The following is a 7,323-nucleotide window of genomic DNA, read 5'->3' on the forward strand; positions in this document are numbered from 1 at the left end:
CTTCACTTCGAAATGTGAGAAAAGTTATGAAAGACCTTCAAATTGTTCATGAAAGATCGGATTTCCTTGACTGGCTCGTGAGCAACTTACTAGACAAGTTATATTTGAATTCCGTTTCTCCTGTCTTTGGCTGAAACCAGTCGGTCTGCTCACAAATCCTAGATTTGCGCTCTAAAGCCGCTTTTCAATCTAAGTCTTTTGTCTCTCTCTCTTTGAGACTAGGAATAATAAAGAGATTCGGATACTGGCTTGCTGCTAGCTGGCGAAGGTACTTTTCCCGGGTCATTTTCTCTTTCAAAACAGCTTGGAACTTCATTAGAAGCCAATCGAATCCTGTTGAGTGGTCTAATCTGGTTTGGCACAAACAGAAAGTCCCTAAGCACACTTTCCGTTTATGGCTTCCTAGACAGTCCAGCCATTTGAAGGATCAAGGAAATCGGGATCAGCTGCCTTTACATTATTGTATGGGGTCTTTAATCTCATCTCATCGTAAGTGGGCAGGCTTTGAACAAGCAGATAAAAATAAGTTCAGCTTTCAAGGGCTTTCGTCCATCTCTCGCCCATCTATCTCCGGATGCAAGCATTGATCTTGAATGGTGCAGTTATCATACCTCTTAGGAATCAAAACAAGACCTCGGTCGAGTCACTTTCTTTCACTCGCCTTACAAGGACCTACCGGACTATCGGCTTTCTATAGTCATCTTCCTCTCCCCTTTTCACTCGCTTCCTCCCCTTTCAGAAAGACTGTCCTACCCGAGGGCGAGGGTTAGTAGCTAGCCAAAAAACTAATTAGCATTCCTTCCTACCGCTACACGTGGGTGCAGAAAGCTATTTCAATCGGTTTCAAACCTAGCAAAGAGCGCAGAAGTGAGACGGATTCAATGACCCTTGATCATAACCCTACGAAAACGGTTGAAGAGTTCGTACCAGGAATTTCAATGGAATCCGAAAGAGATAATGAATTCCTCGGCTGGGAACTTTTTTTAGTCCCTTTATTCCGGAAAGCTAGGCATCTTCCCCACTACGCCGTATAAAGAGGATTCATCTGCTTAAGATCTTCAACTGCCTAATGAAAATGGGGAATCGGGTTTCGTAGCTCAAGCTACTCAAGCAGAATCAGAGTTCCTTTGAGTCCATTCTCTAGAAGGAGTCATCTCCTGCTAAAGCACCTCTCTTCCATGTCTCTTCATCTTATCTACTTATATTTTCGGAGCACGCGAAGGACAAGCTACTGACTTGATACTTCAACTGGACTTCCCTTAATGAGAGAGAGTATGAGGCCGGTACTCAAAGGAAGCTGCCCTTGGAAGAGAGTCCGGAGACGCCAAGAAAAGAAGGGCGTAAGGATCAAACAGAAGGCAAAGCGCCAGAAGGTCTATGATGTGGATAGACCGAGCTCGGAGTCAGACATCCCTACACCACCTAATCCCATAGGCACTGAGTCAGAAGGATAAGGGGACCGGGCATCGCTCTATTGTAATTGAGTTCGGTGCGCTAGGCACACTGCTCATCCGCCATCCATAGGTCCATTTTATGGTACTCTTCATGGCAAACACGAGACTACGGCGGAAGGGACCAGACACCCTCCTGCTGAAGGATCTTCGCATATAGCTGTGGAGACCAATCTCGCTGTCGTGGCTCCGCCAGCCAACCCCCTTCCTGCTGTGGCACCTGCAAGAATGACCAACCAAGAGGTGGCTATGATTAGGCTACAAGTGGGAAAAGAGAATCACGATATGATGCTGAGGATGATACAACAGGTGGCTACTGTTCTCAGCCCAATGTACGAGACGGTCACGGGTCGACAGCCAATTGTCGAGTCAACACTAACTAAAGGCCCATCCTACAGTATGGGAATGTGCACTTGATCAGGAGGCCTGAGGTCGGTCAGGGGAGCCAAAGCAAGACTGCTCCAGCTCAGAGCTCAAATTAGAGCAATGCTGGGGCTGGGGTGGCCGATCCTGCTACCAGTATAGTATAGGAAATGCCCCGGCTGGGGGCATGTTTACACGCACCAGACAATGTCAGCTAACAGTCCTTAAAGACTTCCACCCTTTCTACCTATCCCTAGTCTTCCTAGGGGTACTATTATGGTAGGTAGTCACTATGCTCGTAGTGAAGCAGTAGACTAGAGCACCAAATGATTCGGTCCATCTCCGATCGGAGTGCTTTAATTGTGGCATACTTCCTATACTTTTCTTTTGAATCTTCGAAGGCGAAAGCTTTAGCTGAATAATAATTCATTCGACAGATGCTTACAGGACTATCACACCAGTTGAAGCTACTATGACCTTCTTTTCTTCTCCTAGGGTCTTTCACAGGTCAGGCGAATCAAGGCCTTGGCGAAGGGCTAATTCCTTAAATTGCCAGTAACAGCAATCTGAACCCATCCACATCCAATGACGGAAGTGACGCTTGTCTCGCTCTCATATTGGAAGGCTAGGTTCTAGAAACTGAATCGCTAGAAAGATCTCTTTTTCGTTTAAACCAAGTGGGCCCTAAACCAAAGCTTTGATCGCTGCGCTCCCCCCTGTTAGTCCTCTTACCATACACCACTTCAAATAGTTACTTCCTCCCTTACTTAACATAGGCCGATTCAAATCTAAATTCAGAATATAATGGGTGTTAAGGCAGTGGAGCAAGATGACAAGTACTGGGGACTTCCCACTTTTAGTTTATAGGGAGATCAAATAAGCAGGTATTTAGTATTGTTCAAGATCGGGAAGAAGCTTTAAGGGTGGAAGGAGCGTAGCCTCTGTCAAAGGCAGGCAAGGAGGTTCTGATCAAAGCTGTGGTACAGGCCCTACATTATGAGTTGTTTTAAGATTCCTCAAACTGTGAGCAGATAGAGTCATTGATTAGCAAGTTTTGGTGGAGGTCTCGATTCATTCTCTTTTCTAGTCGCATATGTCATGCTTATCTATTCTATAGTCAAAGCAGGAGCCCATCCTTAGCCCTGTCGATCTAGGGGGCCCCGGTTGTCATGTTTATGTTTGTGTGTGTCTGAATGTCTGAGTGGGACCTTTCCTCTTTCTGTGAGGGTGCGTATTTTCAAGGTGTCCTTATATTATATAAAAGAAGTCTATCTTTCTTCTTTTACTATATCGCTTTGCCGCAACCTATCCCAGGTTGGCTACCTTTCTCTGTAGGAATAGGAAGGTGCCTCTAGCAGATTTCCCTTTCTTTCCTGGGCTAGGTAACCGTTAATGGAATATCCGAGGCAAGAATTTTCTGCTTTGTGGAGTCAACTCGTCTTCCCCGAAGCGGAACCCACGTATAAATTAGTGTATACATATGCACTTACAGTTACAGATACAGAAGGCTCAATCGGAGCACTAAGATCATGGGGTGAAGGCACACTGTCATTACACGATGGGTAAGGTGCGGCACTCTAAAGAAAGATTCACTAGTATTCTATAATATACTCTTCTTCTATCACAGAAATAGCTAAATCGGAAGTTAAGCCCTATAAGCACTTCACTGAAACTAAAAAGAACAACAAGAGCAATACCTCACAGGCTAAAGCAGGAACAAGGGGCGCAAGCGAAAGCAATCTAAAGAAAGAAGTCTAAACTAAGAATTACGAACCATAAAGGAAGGATAAGAGCCGTAGCTACAAAGCAAAAGAAGTTGTCGGAGGCGATGCGACGATACTCACCTCAGCCTCTCTGGCGGCATTAGTTACCAGATTCATTTAGTGACAGCCTTAGGATAAGGAATTCAAGATCGGCGACATCTTCCTCCTCTTTGGCTTCTTTTTTCTTTATTGATAACCAACGGGGCGAAGAGTTCTAGCGCGCAGTGTACTAGCTAGGCTCAGGCAGCAGTCAAGTTGTACATCGGAGGAATAAAGTAAAGGGATTCATTCACGGATGAGCCCTTGCCAGAGAGATTTGTGAGATCGATAGAGACAACGAGGCCAAGGGAAGAGAGCCATTCTTTCTAAGAGAACGGGAATACGGAATGGACCGACAGATAGAGACAAAAGAGCAACTACAGTAGCGACAGATTCCTCATCTACCCTCTTCTGCTCCTTCGATGAACTCGGCTATTGCAGAAAGTTCACTTCAATAATAAGACTGTGAAAGACTTCTCGATTCACTAGCACAGCGCTTCTTCCGCTTTTTTCTGACCTTGAGGAAACTGGCTAGGACAAACACTCCTTCATTCAAATGAAAGGATGGGAAATGAAAAAGGAATAGAAGTTGGCAAAGAAGCTCTTAAAAATAAGGAAAGGCTTCCAGTTGCTATTGAATCTGGAATAAGGCAATCCTTATTAGAATACGCCAACATAAGTATAAGACAGCAAAGTGGATGCATCGAAGAATGCCTTATTAGAAGGAAGAATTGGATTTGCGCAGAGGATTCATCTTTCAACAGCATTTCCATTTCCGACATTCACCATCAAAAGGAGGACACTAGCACTAGGATCTGTCTATGCTTGGACTGATTGGACGAGGTCATAGTAAGTGCTTAAGTCTATCTGTGAAAGTTTCTGCATTGGAGGCTGAACATGAGCCGTCTTCAAGACATTACGTGAGAAGGAGAAATGCTCCTTTGTAAGGGAAGAGGCTCACTTCTTTCTTAGGGCTCCCCGAAGATTGTATTAAAGGACCCTACGTATGGATGAGAAGAAGATGCAAGCTATCAAGGGATGGGCCCACTTGTGTTGCCGAGTTAAGATCATTTCTTGGGTTGGTGAACTACTACAGGCCGTCCATTAAGGGCTACTCTGCAAGGGCCTCTAACTTGTTGAAGAAGAAGAAGCCATGGTCCTGTACAGAGGAGTAAGGCCTTTGACGATCTAAAGACAGTGGTGATAGAGGAACCCCTTTGCGAAGGAAGCCCTGGAGAGCAGTAAGGTGCGCTCAACTACCATAGTCGAGGAAAATGTCACTCCAGTCAAGGAAAAGTCACTCCTAGCTCGGCTCGATGCCAAGTTGAACTCTCGTCTCTTGTAAGATGCATGGCTTTGAAAGAAGTCAATCTAGGCAATGATCAGGCGAAATCTACCAACCACACCGGTTTGTTTGGCGGTAGGATTGGGGCGAAGAAATCCCATGTCCTTGTAAAAGCCCTAGTGAGCCGATAGGTGGGAGCAACCTTGGATCGGTAAGTTCTAGATAATGATAAACGAGAGTAGTCAGGAGTGCGGAGCTAGAGATTCTGACTTCTATTTAATACGAAACCCCCTAAGGAATTCATTCTGGGACTAGAAAGTCCACTATAGATATTGAGTTCCCGAAAGGCCCCAATCATCCCATAGAATCTATTCTATAACCTGGAAAGCAGAGGTCGATTTGGGATAGATTTCTCTTGTTAGAGCTAGTGCCCTTAGAGGAGTCTTTCTATTGCATGTGTTACGGGCGAAATAGTCTAGTTAAAGCATCAACTCTTATTGATTTGTGCGCCATTGCTCAATGAACTCGTCTATCGGAAAGCAGGCGTCTAAGAAAGAAAGCAAATCAATAAGAGTTGATGCTTTAACTAGACTATTTCGCCCGTAACACATGCAATAGAAAGACTCCTCTGTATGCTCTTCTCTTAATCCTTTTTTCTTGTTTTCTAAGCAGGGGTTGGAAGCTACGCTAGCTACTCTAGTACACTCGCTATCCTCTGGCAGCACAATGCTAATTCAGCCTTAAAGCCAGAATCTAGTGGTGGTTCCTTACCCTTACAGAAGAGCTGAAGCGGGGGTGAAGGGGCATTTCGCTCGGTCTTTAAAGCCTGGCTTTGCTTTGAGTAGGAGCCTATCTCGGAATCAATGAGTCAATCAATGTCCGGCTTCAGACCTGGGACTGGGGTGTATTGGGAAGTTCGTCTAGCTAATTAGGTAGGTCGTCAAGCCTTTGTCTTTCTGCCAACCTGCGAGCTTAGGCATTTTCGTTGAAAGAGGAAAGATAAAGGAATTAATTCCCCGCTCCCTTTACTAGGTTGGGCTTACGAAAAGGTTTTCCAAACACCAGACATTGGTAAAATAATCGTAAGACTTGGGCCATCATCTTGACTCGAAATGCAAGCTTCGGATTAGGATTCTGATCGGGTTACCTTCAGGTGCTTCTTATTATATTAATAGTGACACGTGAGAGATCTTACCTTTATACCCTATGGTATACAAAAGGAACTAGTCCCATATTGTCACTCTGATTCTCCCTTGCAGTAGCGACACAGCCAGCACAGGCTTTAGACGAAGTCGAAGAGAGAAAGTCCTATCTTTCGAGTTACTAAGCATCTCGATCTAGTAAAATAGCAAAAAACTTGGGGGAAATCTTCCTGAATAGCTAAAGCCAAAGAAAGACCAGTAATGACATACTATACTCTACAACGAGTAGAAAAGAAAGAGCCTTCTCTCATTACACGCACGGATTTAGCACTTTTCACCGACAGAACAGGCTAGGAGGTATAGCTTGGATTCGGATTATAAGATGGATAGACATAGACACAGGCCTTACTTCTTACTCTTACCCAGGCCGGGGAAAAGATGCTCTATCTTTCCCGATCGACATTGTAAGAAAACTAGCACTTGAATCTGAAAGTGGTGAGGCATCAAAGGCAAAGGCCCAACCAACAAAGGCATTAGTCTCAGATTCAAGGTTTTCAGCCGGATCGAGCTGCATTCTATTCTGGTTGGGAAAGTGGCGAAAGTTTCATTCATCCGGGATTACAATCTCCATCAGCCAATGCAGAAGGTAAGCAAGACGGGAATGTAGGTGACAATAAGATGGATGTGTCTGGCACCAACCCACTGGTTGAGAGGTTTTTCCCCTTTTTTACTCTATCCTTTTTACCGGCCAATGAAATAAATTAATAATAGAATGATAGGCTTTAGCTTATCACCCTCACTCCATTCTCACCTAAATGTCAACGATGGTTTCCAAGTCTCCTTAACGAAACAGAAAAGGTCATTTTTTTAGTTAGGGGGGGCCGAGCGTGAGCTTCATCCAGAGCGGATGGTTGAGTGCGAAAGAAAAAAATGAAATCAAGTAGGTTGGTTGAAGTGAAGGCCTACTACCTACTTTTTTCATTATTCGAAATCTCTCTTCGTGGGCGCTTAGGTTAGCTGATCTTCTGGTCGAGGTTTCCCTCGGTGCCTCTTCCTGGCTACTCCACTCCAAGCTAAAAGCTAGCCGAATCTTACTTCGTAACCCAATGAAAACGGGGAGAAGAAGGCCAAGCAAGGGTGAGTTTTATTAGTGAGCTTAAGTTCCTTTTCCAGAGGATGAGGAATGGCATGAAAGAAGAAGCCCATTCTTTTTAAGTGGAAAGGGCAGAGTTCCATATTGACTTAGATAAGATTGGAGAATGAAGCTAAGCAAGGCTTTA

This window comes from Arachis hypogaea, chromosome 7 (assembly GCF_003086295.3).
Source record: "Arachis hypogaea cultivar Tifrunner chromosome 7, arahy.Tifrunner.gnm2.J5K5, whole genome shotgun sequence".
Taxonomy (NCBI): domain Eukaryota; kingdom Viridiplantae; phylum Streptophyta; class Magnoliopsida; order Fabales; family Fabaceae; genus Arachis; species Arachis hypogaea.